The sequence below is a fragment of the Osmerus mordax genome, chromosome 9 (assembly GCF_038355195.1).
Source record: "Osmerus mordax isolate fOsmMor3 chromosome 9, fOsmMor3.pri, whole genome shotgun sequence".
NCBI lineage: Eukaryota > Metazoa > Chordata > Actinopteri > Osmeriformes > Osmeridae > Osmerus > Osmerus mordax.
Window position 1 is genome coordinate 18,270,300 of NC_090058.1, and position 24,777 is coordinate 18,295,076.

The window sequence follows — 24,777 nt, forward strand, 5'->3', positions numbered from 1 at the left end:
TTAGCAAGTGAAATGCATGCTCAATTGGATTTAGGTCAGGTGATTGACTTGGACATTGCAGAACATTCCACTTCTTTGCCTTAAAAAACTCTTTGGTTGCTTTCGCAGTATGCTTCGGGTCATTGTCCATCTGCACTGTGAAGCGCCGTCCTATGAGTTCTGAAGCATTTGGCTGAATCTGAGCAGATAAAATTGCCCGAAACACTTCAGAATTCATCCTACTGCTTTTGTCATCAGTCACATCATCGATAAATACAAGGGAACCAGTTCCATTGGCAGCCATACATGCCCATGCCATAACACTACCTCCACCATGCTTCACTGATGAGGTGGTATGCTTTGGATCATGAGCAGTTCCTTACCTTCTCCATACTCTTCTCTTCCCATCATTCTGGTACAAGTTGATCTTGGTCTCATCTGTCCATAGGATGTTGTTCCAGAACTGTACAGGCTCTTTTAGATGTTTTTTTGCAAACTCTAATTTGGTCTTCCTGTTTTTGAGACTCACCAATGGTTTACATCTTGTGGTGAACCCTCTGTATTTACTCTGGTGAAGTCTTCTCTTAATTGTTGACTTTGACACAGATACGCCTACCTCCTGGAGTGTTCTTGATCTGGCCAACTGTTGTGAAGGGGTTTTTCCTCACCAGGGAGAGAATTCTTCTGTCATCCACCACAGTTGTTTTCCGTGGTCTTCCGGGTCTTTTGGTGTTGCTGAGCTCACCAGTGCGTTCTTTCTTTTTAAGAATGTACCAAACAGTTGATTTGGCCACACCTAATGTTTTTGCTATCTCTCTGATAGGTTTGTTTTGATTTTTCAGCCTAACGATGGCTTGCTTCACTGATGGTGACAGCTCTTTGGACTTCATATTGAGAGTTGACAGCAACAGATTCCAAACACAAATATCATACTTGAAATGAACTCTAGACCTTTTATCTGCTCCTTGTCAATGAAATAACAAACTCCCATGAGGGAATAACATACACCTGGCCATGGAACAGCTGAGCAGCCAATTGTCCAATTACTTTTGGTCCCTTAAAAAGGGGGGGGCCACATATCAAATGTGTTGTAATTCCTACACCGTTCACCTGATTTGGATGTAAATACCCTGAAATTAAAGCTGAAAGTCTGCACTTAAAGCACATCTTGATTGTTTCATTTCAAATCCATTGTGGTGGTATACAGAGCCAAAATGATGAAAATTGTGTCAATGTCCAAATATTTATGGACCTAACTGTATGTATGTGTCCGCAATGTTTGATAATAATAGAAAATTATAATTCTAAGTTTTGACAAAAAATTAAGTATGATTGTTGATTCTCTGTCATTTGTGTTATTCTCCCCTTCTGAAGCCTTGCATATTTTGAATACTTAATTTTAAATCCACACATCTGCTGCTCTCTTGAGGTTGAAACCATGTCCCAATGTTATAGAAGATAGAAACACAGAAGGTTTCAACGTCATTGTCTTAAAATTGAAACCTTCTTTGTTTCTATCTGTGTGACATCACTGATTGGGGTGGCCAAACGCGCAACATGCCTGAAAGTTTTAACCTCAAGAACAGTGCAGCGTAAAAATACTGCATTGTTTGATTTAATGAAAATGGGTTTGCAAAAATGTTAATGCTGAATTTTTGTCTGAATGTAAAATTACATACACATAAAACTAGAAGGATTCACCGTAAATTTACTTAGAAACATGCTAAATTGTTAGTATGGAAATAAACCTTAATATAACAAGATATATATTTAATTACAGATAATCAGTGTAATTTTATTTACATTTGCATGTATTTTAGAAAAGTGGAAAAATTATGTATAAATAATAGTTATTTTCTGTAAAAAAAAAAATAGAAATCTATGTAATTTGTCATTATTGGCATTATACTTAAAACTAGAGAGGGTACAATTTCTGGGGAAATTGTAGGGTTGTGCTTGCTTGCGTCGGTTGCAGGTGGGTCCGTCCTCTAAGTTTTTCCCTTCTAGTGATATTTTCAAGCATTTAGCCTACTCATATTGCATATTTCATTAAGAACACCCTTTGAAACAAGCTACTGTAACAACGTTGTCACTGGCAGTATATTTCAGATGGAATCGCGATTCAAACACGTGGAGTCAGGTGGCTGAGCGGTGAGGGAATCGGGCTAGTAATCCGAAGGTTGCCAGTTCAATTCCCGGTCATGCAAACTGATGTTGTGTCCTTGGGCAAGGCACTTGCCTCGGGGGAATGTCCCTGTACTTACTGTAAGTCGCTCTGGATAAGAGCGTCTGCTAAATGACTAAATGTAAATGCAAACAGTACAGTCTGCTAACTGAGAATATGCCCCCCAAAACGTAAATAAGTTTGACATTAATGTCGGGGGAAATGGCTAATTCAAAATAAGTTTGCTAGAGACAAGCTAGCTGCTGTTGCTCCACATTTCACTGATTGTTTGAAAGCGCCCAAAATGAGAACGTTTCTTTTGACATAAAGTTTAGCTGTGGCATTGAAGACAGTAGTACTGTCACAGTACTGCACTGCCAGTGGGTGAGCCGAGTCTGACTGAGGCTAACGTCAAAACAAGCCGTGGTGTCACTCAAATTCCAAGTTTTACACAAATCACAAAAATATGCTGACCCGCTGGCTGTCTTCGCAATCGCTATATCTTTAAAACACTGCCGTCCTTCTGATTAAACAGCTGTGTAGATGATTTTGTAGTGTGTCTCGCGTAGGCTACAGCGTTGCAGTGAGCAACACTGGTTAGAAACCACAGCTAATGAAAATTTCACCAACAAATCGTTTACTTGTAATGTAATGTCATAATAAATCCCACAACGAAAATGTATTTGTGAGGAATGTTTATTTTAACGATTGAAAACAGATGCATCATACACCACTGTAGTATGCCTATATAGAAGGCCTGGCAACGTTGGCTTTGGTGTCTGTCGGTTTCGCGAAGGCTTTCGACACTGTGACTCATGAGCACATTCTCGGTGCTCTTAAGCGGAGGGAATAGACGATCATGTTTTGGGTCTCATTCGGGACTCATACGTGGGATGCATGACTAGGGTCAAAGTGGGGACTGAGCTGTCCCGACCGATTGACATGAAGGTAGGGGTCAAGCAGGGTGACCCCATGTCCCCCCTTCCCCCTTCTCTGGACCCGCTAATCCAGACTCTTGAACGCCGAGGCGAGGGATTCGCATGGGGAGACCGATCGGTAACGACACTAGCTTTTGCCGACTACCTGGTTATGGTTAGCAGCTTGTGGAGTGGTATGTCAAGGAACATCGCTATCCTGGAGTCCTTTTGTCGCATGACAGGGATGCAAGTACAACCCAAAAAAATGCTTCGAGTTCTTTCTCTCGAAAGGTGGACGCTCGATCGTGGTAAACGACTGCAGCCCCAGGCGGGTCTGTGGAGAGCCGTTGCGCCTGACAAATCCCGAGGTGATGGAGAAATACCTCGGGATGGGACTGAGCCCGGGCAGGGTCACTGGACTACTAGGACCGATCGAACGGGTGGGGGCCTGGATCCGTGACATCGGGGGCGTGGCGCTGAAGCCTTCGCAGAAGGTTGAGATGCTCTGCAGGTATGCCGTCCCGCGGCTGTTTTACCAACTGGATCATGGTCTTGCGAAGGTCACCCTCCTGGAAACAGTGGATCAACTGATCCGGAAGGCGATTAATGAATGGCTACATCTCCACCCATCTACTACGGGTGGGCTCCTGTACAGCAGAGCCCGGGACGGCGGTCTCGGGGTGATGAAGCTTGCTCGCTTGATATCCTGTGTCCAAACACGGCGGGTTTTTCGATTAAGTAGGTCCGAGGACCCTCTGACTCGATGAGGTACACTTGAGGTGTTTACCCAAACAAGATTCGAACAGCAAAATGTTGTTTTGGTAAGCGAATCTTGTTTGGCTGAGCGCTGGTGGCTGCAGGGATGAGGTACCGGCTTTGGTGGATCCTTCCGCTGAAGTGGGGGCTCTCCCAGGAGGCCCTGGCCCTGCCGCGACGGAGAGATGCCCGGTCCCGTGTGACTGGCAGCGGGAATCTTTTCTTGCCTTGTGCGGGTTGGTAACCCAGGGGACGGGCACGTTGTGCTTCGGCGGCGACAGGATCAGTAATCGGTCGGCCCACGCAGATGGGTTTGACTGAGGGCCAGTATGTGGCTGCCCTGCAGCTCCGGGCTAATGTGATCCCGACCTCAGAGGCGCTGACGCGGGGCAGGGGGCTTCCTCCTCTTCCCTGCCGAAGATGCCAGGGCTAGATCGAATCCTGTTCGCATATCCTGGGGCAGTGTCCTGCTGTGCAGTCTAGTTGGATCAGCAGACACAATAAGGTGTGCGATCTCTTGGCAGAGGAAGCCTCCAGGGCTGGTTGGGACGTAGAGAAGGAGATGCGCGTGCTCTCCCGGGAAGGGGACCTGAAAATCCCTGACCTGGTCTTCGTCAAAGGGGAGTTGGCCCTGGTGGTGGATGTCACCTTACGTTTCAAGTTCGCCCCCGACACAGCTGTTGTGGGGGGAGGGTATGCCTTGCGGTCCCGGGTGACCTCCCGTCAGGGGCTTAAACTTTTGCGATTTAGGCCGGTTTTTGGAGTTTGCCCCCCAAGGTACCGTGGTGCATGAATAGTGGTGGGGGGGCCTCCAGTAAGGGCGGTCGGAATCTCCCCAGGTTATGCTAACCCTAGTCCTAACCCCAACCCCTAACCCAAGGGTCCTCATCAGTTGGAATGGTTTACGACAACTGAGGTCTGGCACTTGGTTCATGAAGGTCGGTGAGCGCGTGTTGGCCGGTGGTCCTCTGCCCCGGCTCGGCCGTCCCTACCCCGACTGTGCGACCGTCTCTGGCGGGGGGAGGGTATGCCGTGCGGTCCCGGATGACCTACCGTCTGGGGCTTAAACTTTGCGATTTTGGAAGGTGGGTGTAGGCCTTTTATTGTCAGATGTTTGGAAGAGTTTCAAACGTCGACAATGGACCTGTGCCAGTAAGTGAGCTCGGTGGGATCGAGCGAGTCCCTTACGGTGGATCAGAGTGTAGGGCGGTTCTGACCGTCCTGCCCACGTGCCAATGGGGGAGCACGGTGAGGCCCAGCAAGGCCCTCATGGTGGTTCGGAGTCAGGGGTGGCTCCGGTCATCTCAAGGTTACACCCTGAAGATCTGAACAAGGGGGTAAAGTTCAAACCAATTGCAGGCCCGTTGGATCCTCTTCCTACATCACCCGGATGTCTGAGCAGAGCAGCGAGGCTTGCTAGGCGACGGCCCAAACCATCTGGGCCTGTAGGACTGACCCAAGTGGAACCGTGCATGGTCCACTCGGGCATAGCACACGCACTACCTGGGGGAGGAGTGGTCGACACTTCCAGGGAAGACCCAGACCAATCGGACTTTCAGGAGGTTGACATAGCGGGAGGGCGTAAGCGGAGGAGATCTGTCGTTGACGATTGGTTGACGGAATGGGAGAACACCTATGGAACGGGTGTCGGCAGATCGCATCGTTCTGAGGAGCGGGAAGCCTCTGTAATGGAGGTGGACCGTACCTTAGTTCAGTCCTGTGCAGGTTCCCAACCCGCTGGGGATCCAGCTCAGGACGGGTCGCATGCGTCTTTCCTTGGGGATTTCCAGACTACCAGACCCGTGCACTCGAGCACTCTATCAGGCCTCGGAACAGTAACCGGGGGTTCCCCTGAGAAGGTGCAACCAGCCAACTCAGTTCAAGAGGTGTTGGGAGATAGTCCCCTCCCACCTGACTCTGTTGCGGATCCTCCTTGGTGTGTTTTCCTGCCTTTGTCCGACCCGTGCTGCGGTCTCTGTGGGAAAGTTATCGGTGCTGTGGTGGGTATGGCAAAACATCTTCGGGTAAGCCACCACGACCACGACAATTTTCGGGTGTGCCGAGTGTGGAAAGACTAGCGACAGTCACCACTCAATCTCCTGCCACGTCCCGAAGTGCAAGGGGGAGGTTGAGCCGGCGGCCATGGGAGGGTTCACTTGTGAATCCTGCCTGAGGGCCTTCAAGACTAAAGCTGGTCTGTCCCTCCACAGGAAGCATACGCACAGGGACCTTTATCGCTGGGAAGTCTTGGACAGGGAGCACGCCCGGTGTGGGAGGCCTGCTTTGGAGCAGGATTGGTCCACAGCGGAAGTGGAGGAGGTGAGGTGTCTCACCCCAATGCTTAGTCACCTCAAGTCGGCTAACTCGCTTATAGCTAGGTGGTTGGGGACCGGCAGGACTGAGAGGCAGGTGGGGCAGTTAAGACGATCTCTGGAATCCTGTGTACATGGTGGTGCCGACGAGGCCCCGGACTTTACAGGGCTTGTCCGGGAGCTGTCACCCGCGAGTGACCCATCACCCCCCCGCCAAGGAGTACAGAGGAAGCTCCTTGATGCCATCAAAAGGCGAGAGGATGAAGGTGATGCGGTCCAGGTCGGCGCCACATCTCGCCCTTGGGGGAGTGCCGGTCCAAGCCCAACTTGGATAAGATCGACGGCACTTGAGCTACTAACGGAGTTGGGGCGGGGATTTGGGGGACTCTGTTCTGAGAGGGCCTGTGGAGACGGACGCGGACCTGCACCCATTCCTAAAGGGAGACGGGCGCTTAGGCACACAACGTTTAGGCTGCATCAACTGATGTATGCCAATTCGAAAGGCACTCTGACTACTCCAATCCTGGACGGTTTGGAGAGGACCCTTTGCCCTGTTCCCCTGCCTGTGGTCACTTCTGTGTTCTCTGACAGGTGGGGTGGGGGTCTTCAGCGGTCTCGGCCAGTTCGCCGTCGGTGGGCCTGTCTCGAACGAGTTCTTCTGGACTCCTATCTCGGCTTCGGAGGTTAGCGAAAACCTACAAAGGGTGAAAAATAGCACCGCTTTGGGTCCCGACGGGGTGACCAAAGCTGATCTGGTCAAATGGGATACGCGTGGCTTGTCTCAGGGACCCTGCCGAATGTCTTCAAGATGAACACATCAACCTTGATACCGAAGTCCGCCGATCCAGCCGAGTTGGAATCGATTTCAAATTGGCACCCTATAACGGTTGGGTAGGTGGTGCTCCGGCTCTATTCGCGGATCCTGACACTGAGGCTGGCCGCTGCATGCCCCTTGTCACCGTGCCAGAAGGGATTCACATGTTCCTCTGGCTGCTCTGAGAATCTCATGGTACTCGAAGGGCTGATTTGTCGGAGTCAAAAGAGTGGAGTAACTCAAGCTTTGGTGTCAGTTGATTTCGCAAAGGTGTTAAATACCGTGACACTTGAGCACATCCTCGGTGCTCTTGAATGGAAGGGGTTAGACGAGCATGTGCTGGGTCTCATCCGAGACTCATATGTGGACGGGTCAAGGTGGAGGCTGGCCGGTCCATTGATTGACATGAAGGTCGGGGTCAAACAGGGCGACCCTATGTCCCCCCTTCTCTTTAATCTCACGCTGGTTCCGTTGATTCAGACGCTCAAGAGTCGTGGCGAGGGCTACTCTTGGGATGGTCGGTCAGTAACGACTCTAGCTTTTGCTGACGATCTGGTTATGGTTAGCGGCTCGTGGAATGGTATGGCAAAGAACATTGCTATTCTGTAGACCTTTTGCCAGCTAACGGGCATGCGCGTGCAGCCCCAAAAGTGCTTTGGATTCGTGCTCACCAAGGGCGCATACTCGTTCTTGGAAAACGACTGCAGGCCTTGGCTGGTCTGTGGAGAGTCCCTGCGCCTGACGGGTTCTGAGGTCCTGGAAAGGTACCTCGGAAAGCAGCTGGGTCCAGGCTCGGATCCGATCCTGTGAACCCAGGAATGGGTGCAGAGACGGCAGCCTCTGTATCTTTAAGCTGGCCCACCTGATCCCCTCCGTTTAGAGCTGGCGTGTCTTCCGGTTAAGTCGGTCTGAGGACCCCCTGACCCGGTTGGCGACGACCAGCCTCTTTCCCAGAGAAAAATTTGAACGACTCTGGTTGAGCGCTGGGGGCCTCCTAGAGCAAGTACCAGACCTGGTGGTTTCTTCCACAGAGGTGGGAAACTCAACTGGAGGTCCAGACAAAATCGAGACAATGAGGAGTCCAGTCCCGTGTTACTGGCGGCGGGAGGCCTACCTCAACTGGTGTGGGTTAACAACCCAGGGCATGTCGATGGAGTGGCGAGGCTTCGGTTCTTTGGCTTTCCAGTCGGGGCCAGGGGAAAGTGGCCGAGTTTCAATGACCGCCTACTGTCCAGTCTCGGATTGTCGAAATCGAGGGCTAAGCGAATTGCCATGCTGGTGAGTAGGAGATGTCACTCCCTTGACATTCTGCGGGACTTTCAGCGCCCCGTGGATGTAGGTGTGCCCGACACCTGAGGCGGCTTGGCCCCTCGTAATGCATATGCTTGTCTCTGACCCCTTTTCAGGGTAGCATGCTGCCCTCCGTTGGGGGTGGCTGGTTCTGCGAGTTCTGCAGGTTCAAGACAAGAAAAGTGGCAGGGGTGAGTACCTTCGCTACACCAAAAACATGATAAAATAAAAGTGGCGGTGGAGAGATACACCGTTACACCAAAAACAATATAAATAATAAAATACCATAAAAACTGTAATTGTATTCCTGCTACTACTCTGCTTGGACCTCGGCGATGAGGGCCTTGCACTGCCAACTTGGCGCGGGTTGGTAGAAGGAGAACGCGCCCACCAGACTTTGGATCGGTTGAAACATGTACTGTAATGGTGCATGAGGCTATGGCAAGCCAGGCTAAGTTTGTGGAGAACCTGGAAGCCTTGGAGACCAGGGGGAACCTGAAAGCCTCTGAGACCAGGGGGAACCTGGAAGCCTCGGAGACCAGGGGGAACCTGGAAGCCTCGGAGACCAGGGGATGGCGGCGGTGACAAGAGAGACCCGTCGACGAACCTGGCACTGGGTTAAGGGAGATCCCAGTATTCAATGCTAACAGGACTTCCTGGCCCCATAGCGTATTACCGAAAGCCCATCGATCTGGGTGTAGTTGTCTTTGAGGGCTGGGACTCGCCTCGGGCCAAGGCCGGACGTGCAGCACGAAACTGACGATGGTGGTTGCAGCTGGATAGGGGCTTGGCTTGCCAAGCTTATGAGGCCAGTGGCGACCTGCACTTGTGCAGCCATCGGCAGCTAGGCTAGCTGTTGGTACATCCTGGGGTGTGTCTCTGTTTGAGATGGTCCGCCGATGAACTGATTCGCCGGCCCGACCTAAACCTCTGGAGGATCGGTTTACTTCGGTCTGGGCTCCGTCGGGTGGTGGCGTTTACGCCCTGTAGAACCGTTGATGGTGGGTGAGCTGGTGGAAATAGGAGTGTGTGGCAAATTTAGCCCGTGCTCTGACAGCCATCAGCAGCCCAGCACTTGTGCAGCCATTGGCGTGGGAAGCAAGCCATCCGAATTGCCCGGGTGTGATCGGGATGCGCCTGGGGCTTGCCCTGGGTGTGTCCCCTCCATAAAACCCTTGTGATTCCTATATAGGGACCTCGTGCTGTTGATTCTGGGCATGGATTGACAGAGGAAGAACATGCCCCGCCTCAATGATTATTCCCCGACGGTGGGGCTTCAGTCAGTAGTCAGAGGTGACTCGAGCGATGAAACAGCGGTTCTTTTCCCAACGTGCAACCAAGGGCACCCCCCACGGTCTTAAGTAGCTAACGATAGTGATGAGATGGGCTCCCCGCCTTCGTCGGCGGGGGAAGATCCCGGGAGTCCCGCATCGCGTGGTCGGTGATGACACGACGTTGCGGCAGAGTCGCAGTGAAACACAGGGTAGGGAAACGTAGACAACCCCAGAGCTCTGTACTTGTTGATTTCCCACTGCTGCATTAAAGCTGATATTATCGGACCTCTGCGACTCCAGACCACTCTTTCTAAAACACAGATTTGTGTCATTGAATACTATCATTAGGGTTCCTCCGGTAGGAGGGAACCTATTGTTTTTGTTAGTATTCCTATTATTATTATTTTTCCTCTTCTCCGCTAAATGGCTCAATAGCTCAAAAAGTCCTTGACACGATTTTTTCAAATTTGGCCCAATGATACACCAGGTCACTCACTACTCCCAGACCGCTAATGGCCCATGTACGCCCATAGGTGGCGCTATAAGCCACGCCCAAAGTATACGTGATGTCCCCAGCGCCCCATTATTCCTGAAAATTGGTATACATGCCTTATTTCTCATGGGGAACAAAAAAGCCTCAAGAACCCATAAGGTCTGCCATGAAAGATTTTGCTGTACTGTCCAAATTTGGTACAACCTTCAAAACCCTTCTCCTCATGAACAATAGATCCAATCGACTTGAAAATTGTTACAGATTTGTAGAATACATATCTTTCTATAGGGTGAAATTGAAAGGAATGCAATACAAAATGGCTGAAAGAAGTGTATTTATGTAAATGTCCACATTGCCACGATATCTTTGTTTTATTAAATCAAATATAATTTTGACTGATGGTTTTCAAACCTTTGTGCCTTCAAGATGACATCATTCTGAAGTACCATACGCAATTTCATCTTGATATGTCAATATATGATTGAATTCAATTGAATTGCCCCACAACGCGTGTGCTCCAAATTCTCACTCATCCTGCCCCTTGACACTAGGGTGACCACCCTAGTGTCTTTGCGTTGTGTTGCACAGCATTTTCACCCCTTGTCCCGCACGTCCCATATTGAAAATGCTGTGCGATACAGCGCAAAGCTGGACAGGTGGTCAACCTACTTGACACACGCGCGAGCTTGGCGAGACGCACACACATCCTTTATGGAAATTGTGTGCTGACCAAGCCCCCACCCTCGGTTTTTACGAATATAAATTATTTTTCGGCGGCCATTGTTGTTTTCAACTGGAATCGCTTGATGTGTTAGAGGCAGGCACGTTCGGTAAGTCCTATTTTTACACATTTTAAGATATAATCAATAATTGGGTTAGTGAAAGTATACCACTCTTGAATTATGGTGAAGGTTTTAGCACTTTTAGACCTTTAGATCTTGAGTCTGAAGTGACGGAAAACCGAACTCGAAAAGTAGCTACTGTAGCTCTAGCTTTTTTCCTCTGTGTTTTTAATTAGTGAATCATTTTGCATCTCGGCGAATTGTTCATCAAAAAGGTAGAGGAGGGCAGCCTTTAGGAGAAAAAGCAATTCCCCACAGACCTGTCGGCTCAGAATTTTGATTTGGGGCGTGAAAGTCTTTGTAATAAGCCTATGCGCCAGGGAGACCGCATATAGGCTTAGGCGGCAGCCATGTTTTGGTCGCGTCATGTTCATAAGTTCACCATTTTACAGTTAGGTCTACACAAAAAAGGTAGAGGAGGGCAGCCTTTAGGAGATGTGGGAATTGTGTTTTTAGCCAGATGCTCCGATTATTTTTGTGATTTGTGGACTTGCAATTGGAGAGATACTGCGTCCCGGGGGTACATTGTTTTGACATTAGCCTCAGAGTCAGACTCGGCTCGCCCACTTGCAGTGTGTAAACATTTTGTATTTCACTCAATTCTACTCCAAAAACGTCAGGGAAGACAAGGGCCTGCTAAAGATAGCCAGTATATCTGATTTTTCAAGGCGAGCCTGTTTCATTCGTCATATGCCCTGAGAAAGCGACCTACGTTAGCCAGGCTAGTTTTTCCAATTTCAGTAGCAGGCTATTTAAAGGTCTCTGACAGTCAGAATCACTGTTTACAGGCAAAGGTCGAGCTGGGGGGTATTCTTCGTAGCTCGCTAAGCGGTTTAGCGAGCTAATTTTCAGGCTAAGATAAAAAACGCCCCTCTTTTTGGTTTGTGGAAGCAACTTTCGATAAATCACCATAGTAACATATCAATTAGCACTAACCTGCTCCAGAGCAGGCTAACGTAAGTGTAGCTGGATAAGCATGCAACACCCCCAGAAAATAACATGGCAGCTCCCTTTTTGAGAGACCCAGTTGACCAAGGAGCTATAATTTAGTTCGATTAGCTTTCCATACCAATAGAGTTCTTCGCGATTGCCAAGATCCTTTATTTCACACGGATGAGTTCTTGTTTGAGCGATATCAATTCAGCCGACATGGACTAATTTATTTGCAAGACCTTCTCGGGCTGTACATTGTAAATATCACACGCCGCAGCAAGCTTTATGCTTTATTATGAGCTTATGCTGCTGTATGTGAATATGTAACGCTATGTTTTATGAAATGTCTTGTCTTATCTGTTGTGCCTGTGCTTTTTATATGTTTCACTGTGGGAGAGTGGGAAACGTCATATCGATTCCTTTTTATGTCTTGACGTGAAGAATTGACAATAAAGCTACTTGAAACTTTAACTGTGCTTCAGACTGCATAGCCTTGAGTTTTTTTGCGTCAGGTAGGCTATAGGCTACATTTTTATACAGTATGCAGAAATGCATACTGTAGATGCAGAAAACATTGGCAAAGCCGCAGCATGCGTTGCTGTAAGAAAAGTGTACTTGGCGCTTAACCAGCTGATGAATCAATTCATCATATTCCCTGGCCATGTCCCAGTCAATGACATCAAAGAGGGATTTACACATATGCCTACATGCATATACACATATATAGTACATGATATAAGCACAGTAGCCTGCATATATCCTCATAATTGTCTATGAATTCGTATCAATTAGATACTCTTTGGCCTTGTTTTTATTTAGCCTACTTATTCTGAAAGAGTTGAGATCATTATTTTTGCTAGCAAGATCTCATTCGATTATTAATTTCCATTAAGCCTATACCAGCAGGCACAATTAAAGAAATGTGATCTGATTGATTGGGGTAATGAGGCATGAGCCTATACATTTCCCCAAAACTTTCGCATTTAGCATATCGGCAATTTTTTCCCAAGCTGCTTGTTTTGCTCTGGCAGCGGTGGCGGTGTTTGACTTAGCCATGATTATATGCTTATTGTCTAGAGACTCATTATAATAGTTTGCTCGGATGGCGAGAATAGCCTATCACCGATCTCTCTTTCGTCTTTTCCGCCATCATACCGTTAGAAAATCACGGTTTTGGTGATCGACCTTTCCTGCCTTTTGAAGTAGGACGTGCACATGCAATTTCCCTGATAAGTTTAGCCTGATTGAAATTAACCACATGATTTGGATGCGGATCAGCCGTTGACGAACCCGCTGTTCTCACTCATCTCGCTAATGTTAACGGGCTAAAGGGACAATTGATTAACTTAGCTTCAACCCTTACGACGAACGGGGCACTGGTCTTTTCAGATGTGTATATATTGACCAGTTTAGAGCTAAATACTCTTGCCAGAGCCTGGAATTGAACCCGTGTTTTGAGGGACTTTGCCTGGGTCTCCATCGGGTCAACCCATTTGGATTCAAGCTCAAGTAATGCCACTGCATTTCACAGTCAAAACTGTAGTTTATGTCAAGTGTAGATGGATAAAGCTTCGTTTTTCACAACTGAACTGACATGGATCCTTTCTTCACTTTTACAGGTCTGGAGGGTCATGCAGAGGCCTGCTCAACAGAGTTCAATAGAGGATGCTGAGATTAACAACAGAGAATGCTGAGAGCATCACAGACCCCTTGCTGGACTATCCCTCACTAGCTGGACAGCTTCATTTAGCTGGCCTGCCCTGCCTGTCTGCCTGCAGGCCCTACTTGCCCCTGCCTGCCAGCCCTCTAGAGACAGACAGTCACCCCACAGACACAGTAGCTCTGCAGCCTGCTTTTTTGAGGACATTGATGAAAAAGGACAAACCAGCATTTTTTACTTTGATGAAAGTCTAAATGTTTAATCCTCTCCATGTCCCAGTATGCCAAGCTGCTGACTTTGAGTGTCTTAAAGTGATGAAACCAGTTCAAGTGATAGACTTTTGACCTGAATCCAATGATTATTCATCTGAATCAGGCGGGAGTCAGGTGGCTGAGTGATTAGGGAATTGGGCTAGTAATCCGAAGGTTGCTGGTTCGATTCCTGGCTGTGCAAATGACCTTGGGCAAGGCACTTCACCCTACTTGCCTCGGGGAGAATGTCCCTGTACTTACTATAAATCGCTCTGGATAAGAGCGTCTGCTAAATGACTAAATGTAAAAATGTAATGTAAATGAATAAAAAACACTCAAGAGAAGTACTGCTTCTTTATTAAAAGTATTTATGTATTTATAATTGCGCAGCTCCCCCTGTCAATGATCTAGCACCTCCTCAGCACCTGTATTAAAAATTATCTGGTGCCGTCCCTGCCCAGGGTTGATTGTAACTGGTGTTGGAAAACACATGTAGTAGGGCAGAATAGAGGGACTGGGGAAAGGGTGCTGGTGTGGAAAGTCCTCAAAAACTGTGCAGAATGGGAAGAAAATATTAGATGACATTGTATCGAGGCCCAATTGGAGAAGAAGCCATAGGATATTTACAATTGTAGTAGGCCATTAGATCTGTTTTAAAAGTTCAGGGGTGTAATTTGTTGGATATGAAGCCCCCACCCTCCACTCCAGAGACAGTTGGTGACAGAGAGGTGCAGACATTAAGTTAAACATAGTCATGCGTTAAGAGTAGAGTAAAAAATACAGATCCCCCCCTTTCTGAATAAAGTTCGACTGATCTGATTTGTTGATTTCTGTTTAGCCAAGCTAACAATTTTTTTTAGCTAGCTTGCATTACCATTCAATAGCTAAAAAAACATTAGTAACAATAGCTTGCTAATCCAGCAGAACTTGTTAATGCAGGAGACTCAGAGACCTTAGCGCGTCACTAGAATCTCGTCATATCACGCAGTCGGAGCACTGCTAGATAATCAGCTGTCAGCGCTCTTGAGTACCCAGCATGCAGTGCGGCATGTCAAAAAACGAAAATAGTTTGGTTACAACGGCCATGCGAGGGATTTCAGTTGTTGTCTTCATTCAGTTAGATGTTTGTAATGTTATTGTTTGTTAGTTAATATAATCGTGTTGGTCACCCAGAGTGTGCATGTCGTGTAGTTTAATCGGAAGAGAGTGTCGGCTATTTTATTATCAGAGGCTACACTCGCAAGGACCTGCACGTTAGTGATGGGCATTCCGGCTCTTTTTGGTGAGCCGGCTCGTATGGCTCCTGAACGGCTCTTTAAAAAATACATGTTTTAACTATGAATTTGACTATGATGGGTGTGAAAACAATTTGAATTAAATTATGAAATGAAATCATACTCGACCGTAACCACATATCTTTAAAAATGCATTGATTTGTCATGGCTCTCCTCCGAGTTTTGACTACTCTCTGACTGTGTGTGAGTTGGCTCGGCCCTCCCTCATGCAGGATTGACAGGAACAGAATGTGAGGATGATCGTGTGCGCCTTTAAGCCTACAAGTATTTTTTTGTTGTTCTTTGAATTAGTCAATTATTTTAAATACAATTAAAATTCATTATTTCATAATCATTCAGTTTTTATAGGCTGTATTAATCTATTAAAAATAGAGTCGGCTCTTCAGATATGCGAGCCAGCTCCCGACGTTCACCTTCAAGAGCCGGCTCTTAGAGCCGGATCGTTCGCGAACGACCCATCACTACTGCACGTGGGCAGTACACTAGCCAGTTGCCTGTGAGGCTATTCTTGAGATCTACTCAAGAAGAAAGTGAATATCCGTGGTTTTCAAGCCATTTTTGAGAAAGTTTGAAAACAATGTTGCGGTTGATATGTATTGATTGTGGGAGTTTTTGGACTACATCTAAACCTCATGCGGCTGCTGCAGCATTTCTGCTTTGGCATGACCTGCGCTGGGAGAGAGGGAAACAGCATGGATGGGGATAGTGTGCGGGCAGATGTGTCTTTATATAGGGTGAAATGGAATGAGAAATACAATACAAAATGTCTGAAAGGGGTGTATTTATGTAAGTGTCCACGTTGGTTGAAATGTCAACCGTTTAACCTTTGTCCCAAAGCTGACCAAAGCTCTTACTCTGCCCTTTCTACTCATACAATCTCAACAGTTGGTGTGTAGCAGAGAGGATAGAGAGACTGACTTGTGACCTTATGCTCATGAGTTCAAATCCCCATTCAGCCTATTGTTGTTGGCCACTCATGAAGTCGTTTTGCTCTCTTGTTGTCCAACTCTCCATCTTCAACAGTGTACATGTTTATAATATTTTGCCATTTTGCGGAGGAACCCGCATCGCTGCTTGCAGCTATATTTACATATTGGAATAGACACAAAAATTTAAAATCCTTCACTATCCACTGACAGTACCTTCAGAAACATTTACAAAACTAAACGACTCACCCAGTTCTGGATCTCTTGCCAGAAAGACTTTCCACAATCGGCAACAAAAGCTATGATGAGTCTTTTGCCCTTTGCAACAACTTCTCTTTGCGAAAGTGGATTTTCCTCACTCAACTACCTGAAAAACAAATACAAGTCAAGGCTGCAGCCTGAGGCTGATATGACCCTCTGCCTGACAACCTCCACCCGTCCAAGGTTAGATAAATTGTGTGCAACACATCAGGGTCAGACATCTCACTAATCTGAGAGTATGTGTGCCATCCACAGATGGCTTGAGGATTCACTGTCCCTTCTAGTATATGTATGTTTAAAATAAAAACATAAATCTGTGAATTATTTTAATAAGTTGTTATTAATTGTTAGCTCAGGGTAAATGGCAGTGGCATGGCCACCCTGTACCTTGCACATGTTAAAAAATGTTTTTAAATTAATATATTATCTTGTGTCTTATTTGAATATCTTAGTATTGAATGCACAATAACAGGGTAGCTATGTTTATACATGGCACTAGGCCCAGTATAATATAAACACAATTTTATGCAATTTATATAGTAGGGGGTCCCTGCTCCATCTCGCCATCAGTTTGGGGGACCTTGGCCTGAAAAACATTGAAGACCCCTGGTCGAGAGCCACTGGAGTTTCACGCCTTCTCTTCTAAAAGAACTCATCTGAACTCCGTAATCAAACAGAAGTTCTTCACCGAAAACAGCTTCGGACTTAGGTTCGGGTTACTCCTTGAGTGGTTGATCAACCGCCATTTATCATTTAACCAGTATCCTCTTGACTGGTGCTCAGGTGTACTACTTTGCCCTATTTTGCTGTCATGACACAGCCATGGTAGTCACAGACCACCTCATCAGCCTGAAATCTCAGAGTCGCTATGACACCCCAGCCCTTCCCTTCAATGTCAGTATACGCAAGTCCAAGCCACTTCTGTGAAATGGTGTAGCGCTGGATCTGTAAAGGGTCGATCACCCCATTCTCAGGTTCTGGGGGTTTCCACTATGGAGCTAGAAAGCTGACAAAAGTATCTGAATTTAAATATGAAAGATCTGAAATATTTGTGTGTCTAATTTTATAAAACTGAAATATTTTGCTGTTGAATATATCATATCTGAATTATTTGTATGCTGAATTTCATAAATCCGAATTATTTTGATCCAGAAATACAAATTTCTGAAATTCATATTGCGGGAATTCAGATTATTGACATTCGGATTGCTGAAATTCAGACTGCGGAAATCCAGATTGCTGAAATTCTTATTGCGAAAATTTAGGTTTTGTTTGAACTAGGCCAAAGGTGAAACGGCCTGCTTTCACAGGGAAAAGTAGACGATTTCAGAACGACCAAACTTTACCTCATAACGATATAAGTTGCTCGTTGGAGGAAGAGTTGGAGGATGGAGCCCAATGAGGTAAGTGCTTATGAAACTTTTAACAAATATATACTGAACTAAATAGGTAGTTATGTACACTGGTGTTCAACACTCTGCATGCTGTATGGTTAGTTGGACTACTTAGCCAATATTAATTTACAAAGCTTATAGACCGCAGAAAATTACATTTATTCCTCAGCCGAATTTTTTGCCAATATTAATTTACAAAGCTTATAGACCGCAGAAAATTACATTTATTCCTCAGCCGAATTTTGGGAGGTGCGTAAACAGCGTTTACGTGCACCCCAGCACAACTACAAACAGTGATGTAGTGGGGGCTAAATGCACGTTAACGCTGTTTACGCACCTCCCAAAATTCGGAAATAGCATTTATCCACCTCTAAATTGCAGAAATTGCGTTTATCCACCTCTAAATAGCGTTTATGCGCGTTTACACACGTAAGTTCTCTGTGCCTAGTATTCTGCCGTTGGAATAATCCGAAATAAATTTGGTGTAATTTGAAAACACCAAAGACTAAATTTCATATTGTTTAACATCTGCGCTGTATGGTCTGTGACCCTCCAATCAATGTGTTGCGGCTGCGGCAGCGACACCAATCAGGATCCACGAAGTATGTACACACATACACGTTGTGGATTAGTCTACCTGTTCGGATTAATTAGCCATGGATATCAGGCAATTTTTGAAGAGACCATGGAGTGCTCCCACTCCCACAGATGCCTGAAAAATTTACGACCCTGTAAATAAATAGTACAATTCATAGTTTACCCACCTCTATTTTTACCACTACACCACTGACTACAACAGTGTAGAGTCCTGTAGGTAGGCTACTGTAGTTCGTAACATTAGCTACCTAGCTGTGTCCTAACTGTTAGGCCAACTGTTACCAAGGAAAAACTGTGGCGTCTCCTCTTCCGATTTTTGATTTAGTATAGATAATATAGTAAAACTAGAGAGGGAACAATTTCTGGGGAAATTCTAGGGTGTGCTTGCTTGCGTCGGTTGCACAGAGGTCAATTTTTTAATGACATTTTTACAACTTATACTTCTGTATATTTTATATAAAAATGCATACTTGAAACTGGTGCAGCAATTTAACAGAGCAAAAAAGGGGTATTTGATGCAGCCCCACACACCAAGACAGCGACAGCCCCCCTTGGTTGGAACATGAAATCTGTTCCAGGGGAAGAGAACTCTAAAATAAGTTATATTTATAGAATAAGGATGGAAACAACCCGTCCCCCGTTGCCTCCAACTAGTAACATACTTACCTTTAACAGTCGTAGAATTGACTAAACAATAAAGTTTCTAACCTAATTTTATATGTCAAAACAGTATCAGACTCCTTAATTGAGACAGGTAATTTGTTCCAGAGAAGAGGTGCTCTATATGAGAACACCCTACCTCCAACTGTTTTTTTCTTAATTTTGGGAACCACCAGATAGCCGGCATCTTGATATTTAAGTGTCCTTGCGGGGCAATAGGGTGCAAGGAGACCGGAGAGGTACAGTGGTGCCAATCCATGCAGAGATTTGTAGGTTAGTAGTAGAACTTTGAAGTCAGCTCTGGCTTGGATAGGGAGCCAGTGTAGAGAGACAAGAGTAGATGTTATGTGATCAAACTTTCTTGTTCTGGTCAATAGTCTAGCAGCAGCATTTTGCACCCGCTGTACATTTTTTAGGTGGGTAATTGGGAGGCCAGAGAACAACACATTGCAATAGTCCAATCAGGACGTAACAAATGCATGTATTAGTTTTTCAGCATCATCTTTTGAGAGAAATTTTCGTATTTTGGCAATATTACGTAGATGGAAAAATGCAGTTCTGGTAATTTGCTTAATATGGTACTCAAACGAAAGGTCTGGGTACATTGTGACTCCTAAATCGTTTTTACCAGCTGGCTTTGAGAGACTTTGACGCCAAATGTGTCAAAACGAATACATTTGGCAGACCGATGTAAAAATTTACCTAATCTCTATGACTTAAACGTCCTTTTAAGTTTTTCCCTTCTTGTGATATTTTCAGACATTTAGCCCACTTATATTCCATTCATTCATTAATAAAGAACCCCCTTTGAAGATGATTCTACGACGTTACCGGCAGTAGAAGATGGAATGACGGTTCAAACAGTACCATCTGCTAACTGAAAATATGCCCCCATAAACGTAAATAAGCTTGACATTTATTTAGTGGAAAATCGCTCATTCATAAAAAGCTCACTGGTAGCGATCATTGTCAGTAACAACGCAAAATGCGATATAGCCCCGTGTGGAGAAGCTGCCCCAGTAAATTGTACTACTAGACTACTGCTGTGTTCGTCTTGGTAGCGATTGCGTTGGTTGAATTGGATTTAACGTTCCGTTGTACGGTTTAGGCTGAAACTAATTATTTTCATGAACAGATTGACATAGTTTAGGCTGTGGCAATGAAGTTCAGGATAGTAGTCAGATAGTTTCACCTATTGAAAGACTTTTGAGTAAGGGGAGTGCCGAACATGTTCTGTCGCCGTTTGACTTCCTAAATAGCTGTGGAGATGTTTTTGTTAGCTACTCACTAGTGTCTTGGGTAGGCTACAGCGTTGCAGTGAGGTACACTGGTTTGAAACCACAGGTAATGGTAATTTCACCAACAAATCGTTTTCTAATGTCAGAATAAATCCTACAACGAAAATGTATATGTGAGGAATGTTTATTTTAACGATTGAAAACAGATAACGCTACATCATAGACCACTGTAGTATGTGTTGCCCGGGCAACACAGGCTAATGTCATGATGCTAATACTTCAGTGAAATAGTAGACTACTGTTTCCGAAAGTAGATGTACTTCCTTAATAATATCAGCTTATATTGTACATTACACATCACAATTGTGTGTCATATCACAAAGTAAAATGAGTAAATAGTTATCACCCTGGCCTCTTTTCTTGTGGCGTTTCTGCAGTTGCCTTGCAGTAAAGCTATAGTTAGCCTAGTTATCCCCCAAGTTAACAGATGCTAAACGAATGTTCTGGCAAAGGTAGTCACGCGTGTTTTCGTGACGTTAGTGACGCAGTGACGTTAGTAACGTCAGTGACTGTGGCTAGCAAATTAGCCACCGTTAGCTTCACTTTTCGCCACAAAAACTTAACTTAAGCTTAAACCATGCAACGGAACGTAAATTCCAATAGAAGCAACTCAATCGCTACCAAGACGAAACTTTTGACACCTACGTTGTCTATGTAGGCCAAATATTGACTGAGTTTTAGGGGGGCAAAAATAATAAAAATAATAATAATAATATATATGTGAGAGAACAAAGGTTGTGCCCTTGCCGAAGGCAAAGCACACCCAATTATACTTATTATTCCACTAGGGTGGAAATGGTGGAGCAGAAACTAACAATTCCATGAATCCCATGGAAACAAAGGCAAATGTGTGAGATGTACTGATGTGGAGCACAAATGATCCAAGAAGCAGTACTTCTCTTGAGTGGTTTTTATTCAGATGAATAATCATTGGATTCAGGTCAAAAGTCTATCACTTGAACTAGTTTCATCACATAAGACACAAAGTCAGCAGCTTGGCATACTGGCACATGGAAAGGATTAAACATTTAGACTTTCATCAAAGTAATGCTGGCTTGTCCTTTTTCATCAATGTCCTCAAAAAAGCAGGCTGCAGAGCTACTGTGTCTGTGGGGTGACTGTCTCTGGAGTGCTGGCAGGCAGGGGCAAGCAGGGCCTGCAGGCAGGCAGGCAGGCAGGCCAGCTGGATGAAGCTGTCCTGGGGTCAGGTCTGAAGAGAAGCTGTCCAGCTAGAGAGGGGTAGTCCAGCAAGGGGTCTGTGTGGATCTCACCATCCTCGAGTCTGTTGCATCCTCTGTTGAACTCTGTTGAGCAGGCCTCTGCATGACCCTCCAGACCTGTCAAAGTGAAGAAAGGGTCCATGTCAGTTGTGAAAAATGAAGCTTTTCCCATCTACACTTGACACAGACTTCAGTTTTGACTGTGAAATGCAGTGTCATTACTTGAACTTGAATCCAAATGGGTTGACCTCATGGAGACCCATGCAGTCACTCAAAACACGGGTTTGATTCCATGCTCTGGCAAGAGTATTTACCTCTAAACTGGTCAATATATACACATCTGACAAAAGACCAGCTCGACCTTTGCTTGTAAACAGTGATTCTGACTGTCAGAGACCTTTAAATAGCCTGACTTACCTAAATTGGCAAAACTAGCCTGGCTAACGTAGGTCGCTTTCTCAGGGCATATGACGAATGAAACAGGCTCGCCTTGAAAAATCAAATATACTGACTATCTTTAGCAGGCCCTTGTCTACAAAAAGCAGTCCTCCCTGACGTTTTTGGAGTACAATTGAGTGAAATACAAAATTGTTTACACACTGCCAGTGGGCGAGCCGAGCCTGACTCTGAGGCTTACGTCTATGCGGTCTCCCTGCCGCATAGGCTTATTACAAAGACTTTCACGCCCCAAATCACAATTATGAGCCGACAGGTCTGTGGGGAATTGCTTTTTCTCCTAAAGGCTGCTCTCCTCGACCTTTTGGATGAACAATTCGCCGAGATGCAAAATGACTCACTAATTAAAAACAGATAGGAAAAAAGCTAGAGCTACAGTAGCTACTTTTCGAGTTCGGTTTTCCGTCACTTCAGAATCACGATCTAAAAGGTCTAAAAGTGCTAAACCTTCACCATAATTCAAGAGTAGTGTACTTTCACAAACCCAATCATTAATTCTAGCTTAAAATGTGTAAAAACAGGACTTACCGAAAGTGGCTGCCTCCAACACGGCTATTACGGGACTCCAGTTGAAAACAACAATGGCCGCCGAAAAAGAATTGATATTCGTAACGGCGAGCTGCGATTGGAAGCGAAATGAAACAGGGGCTAAAAAACGAGGGTGGGGGCTTGGTCAGCACACAATTTCAAGAAAGCATGTGTGTGTCAAGGGAAGGCTGAGTGTGTGAGAATTTGGAGCAGGCGAGGGGAGCAATTAGCCAAGCATGCATGTTTCAAATATTCACTAAAAATCGACTTTTCATCTTACAGTCAACTTTTTCTCAGATTTGTATACTAAACATTCTCAAGAGTCTTCATATGAACTTGTGATTGGATCAGAGTATAAGTTTTTGGCCGGCGGATGTGTAATGCATTATTTTAGCGTTAGCGATAAATTCGATTTGCTTTATATCAATCATTTTTAGAGGTATGAAGTTGCCTTTGCACATGGTAACATGTTGTAGTGTCTTCCACGTGACATACCAAGTTTGGTGTTGATATCTAAAAGATTTGCTTAGATTTGACCAAACGTCCTGTTTGGTTGCTTTGTTGCTGATTTTGATTGGCTCTACCGGACAAACGGTTTTGAAAATCAGAAATCCCTACGATAACTTTTGTGAGGCTCAGTCTGAAGATCATCTATGGCAATTTTGAAGAAAATTCGACCAAAAATGTAGGAAGAGTAGCGAAAAAACGTGTTTCCTTAATCTTTATTGTACAGAAAAATCCAATATGGCGGCCGTTATAGCTTCCAGAGGCTTTTTTGTTCCTCATGAGAAATAAGGCACATGTAATGAATGTCAGAATTTTGGGACTTATGGCCTGCAAATGGCATCAATTTGAAAATTGACATATTGGGGCGTGGCCTGTAGCGCCACCTATTGTCTCACATGGCCCATGTTTGGTATGGTAGTCAGTAATGGTCTGCAGTTTCAACATGCCAAATTTCACAACTTTTTACGGTACTGGTCTAGGGGCTGCCATTGACTCCCATGGGTAAAACATAATAATAATAATAATACCACCAATAACAATAGGTTTCCTCCTACCGGAGGAACCCTAATAATAACTAGAGAGGGTACAATTTCTGGGGAAATTGTAGGGTGTGCTTGCTTGCGTCGGTTGCACAGGGGTCCGTTTTTGAATGACATTTTTACAACTGATTTATGTATATTTTATATGAAAATGCAACTTATTATTTATAAAGATTAAATAGATTTAACGGCATTTTTTTTTGCTGCTCATTTACAACTGAAAATACGAGTGAAGTGTAGAATGAAATAGATGTCTTCTCATTTCCCCTGCAAGAGGCAGCCTCATCGTTGAATCAAAACGAATAAATTTGGCAGACCGGTGTGAAAATGGACCTAATCTCTATGACTTAAACGTCATTTTAAGTTTTTCCCTTCTCGTGATATTTTCAGGCATGTAGCCTACTCATTGCATTCATTCATTAATAAAGAACCCCCTTTGAAGATTATTCTACGATGTTACCCGGCAGTAGAAGATGGAATCGCGATTCAGACAGTCCCATCTGCTAACTGAAAATATGCCCCCCAAAACGTAAATAAGCTTGACATTTATTTAGAGAAAAATCGCTCATTCATAAAAAGCTCACTGGTAGCGATCATTGTCAATAACAACGCAAAATGCGATATAGCCCTGTGTGGAGAAGCTGCCCCGGTAAATTGTACTACTACGGTACAGTACTAGTAGACTACTGCTGTGTTCGTCTTGGTAGCGATTGCGTTGGTTGAATTGGATTTAACGTTCCGTTGTACGGTTTAGGCTGAAATTAATGATTTTCATGAACAGATTGGCAACGTTTAGGCTGTGGCAATGAAGTTCAGGTTAGTAGTTAGATAGACTTTTGATTAAGTAAGGGGAGTGCCGAACATGTTCTGTCGCCGTTTGACTTCCTACAGCTGTGTAGATGTTTTTGTAGTGTCTCGCGTAGGCTACAGCATTGCAGTGAGCAACACTGGTTTGAAACCACAGGTAATGATAATTTCACCCACAAATCGTTTACTTGTAATGTAATGTCATAATAAATCCTACAACGAAAATGTATTTGTGAGGAATGTTTATTTTAAAGATTGAAAACAGATGCATCATAGACCACTGTAGTATGTGTTGCCCGGGCAACAGAGGCTAATGTCATGATGCTAATGCTTCAGTGAAATAGTAGACTACCGTTTCCAAAAGTAGATGTGGGCCTACTTCCTTAATAATATCAGCTAATATTGTACATTACATTTCATAATTGTGTTTCACATCACAAAGTAAAATGAGTAAATAGTTATCACCCTGGCCTCTTTGCTTGTGGCGTTCCTGCAGCTGCCTTGCAGTAAAGCTATAGTTAGCCTAGCTATCCCCCAAGTTAACAGATGTGAAACGAATGTTCTGCTACAGGTAGTCACGCGTGTTTTCGTGACGTTAGTGACG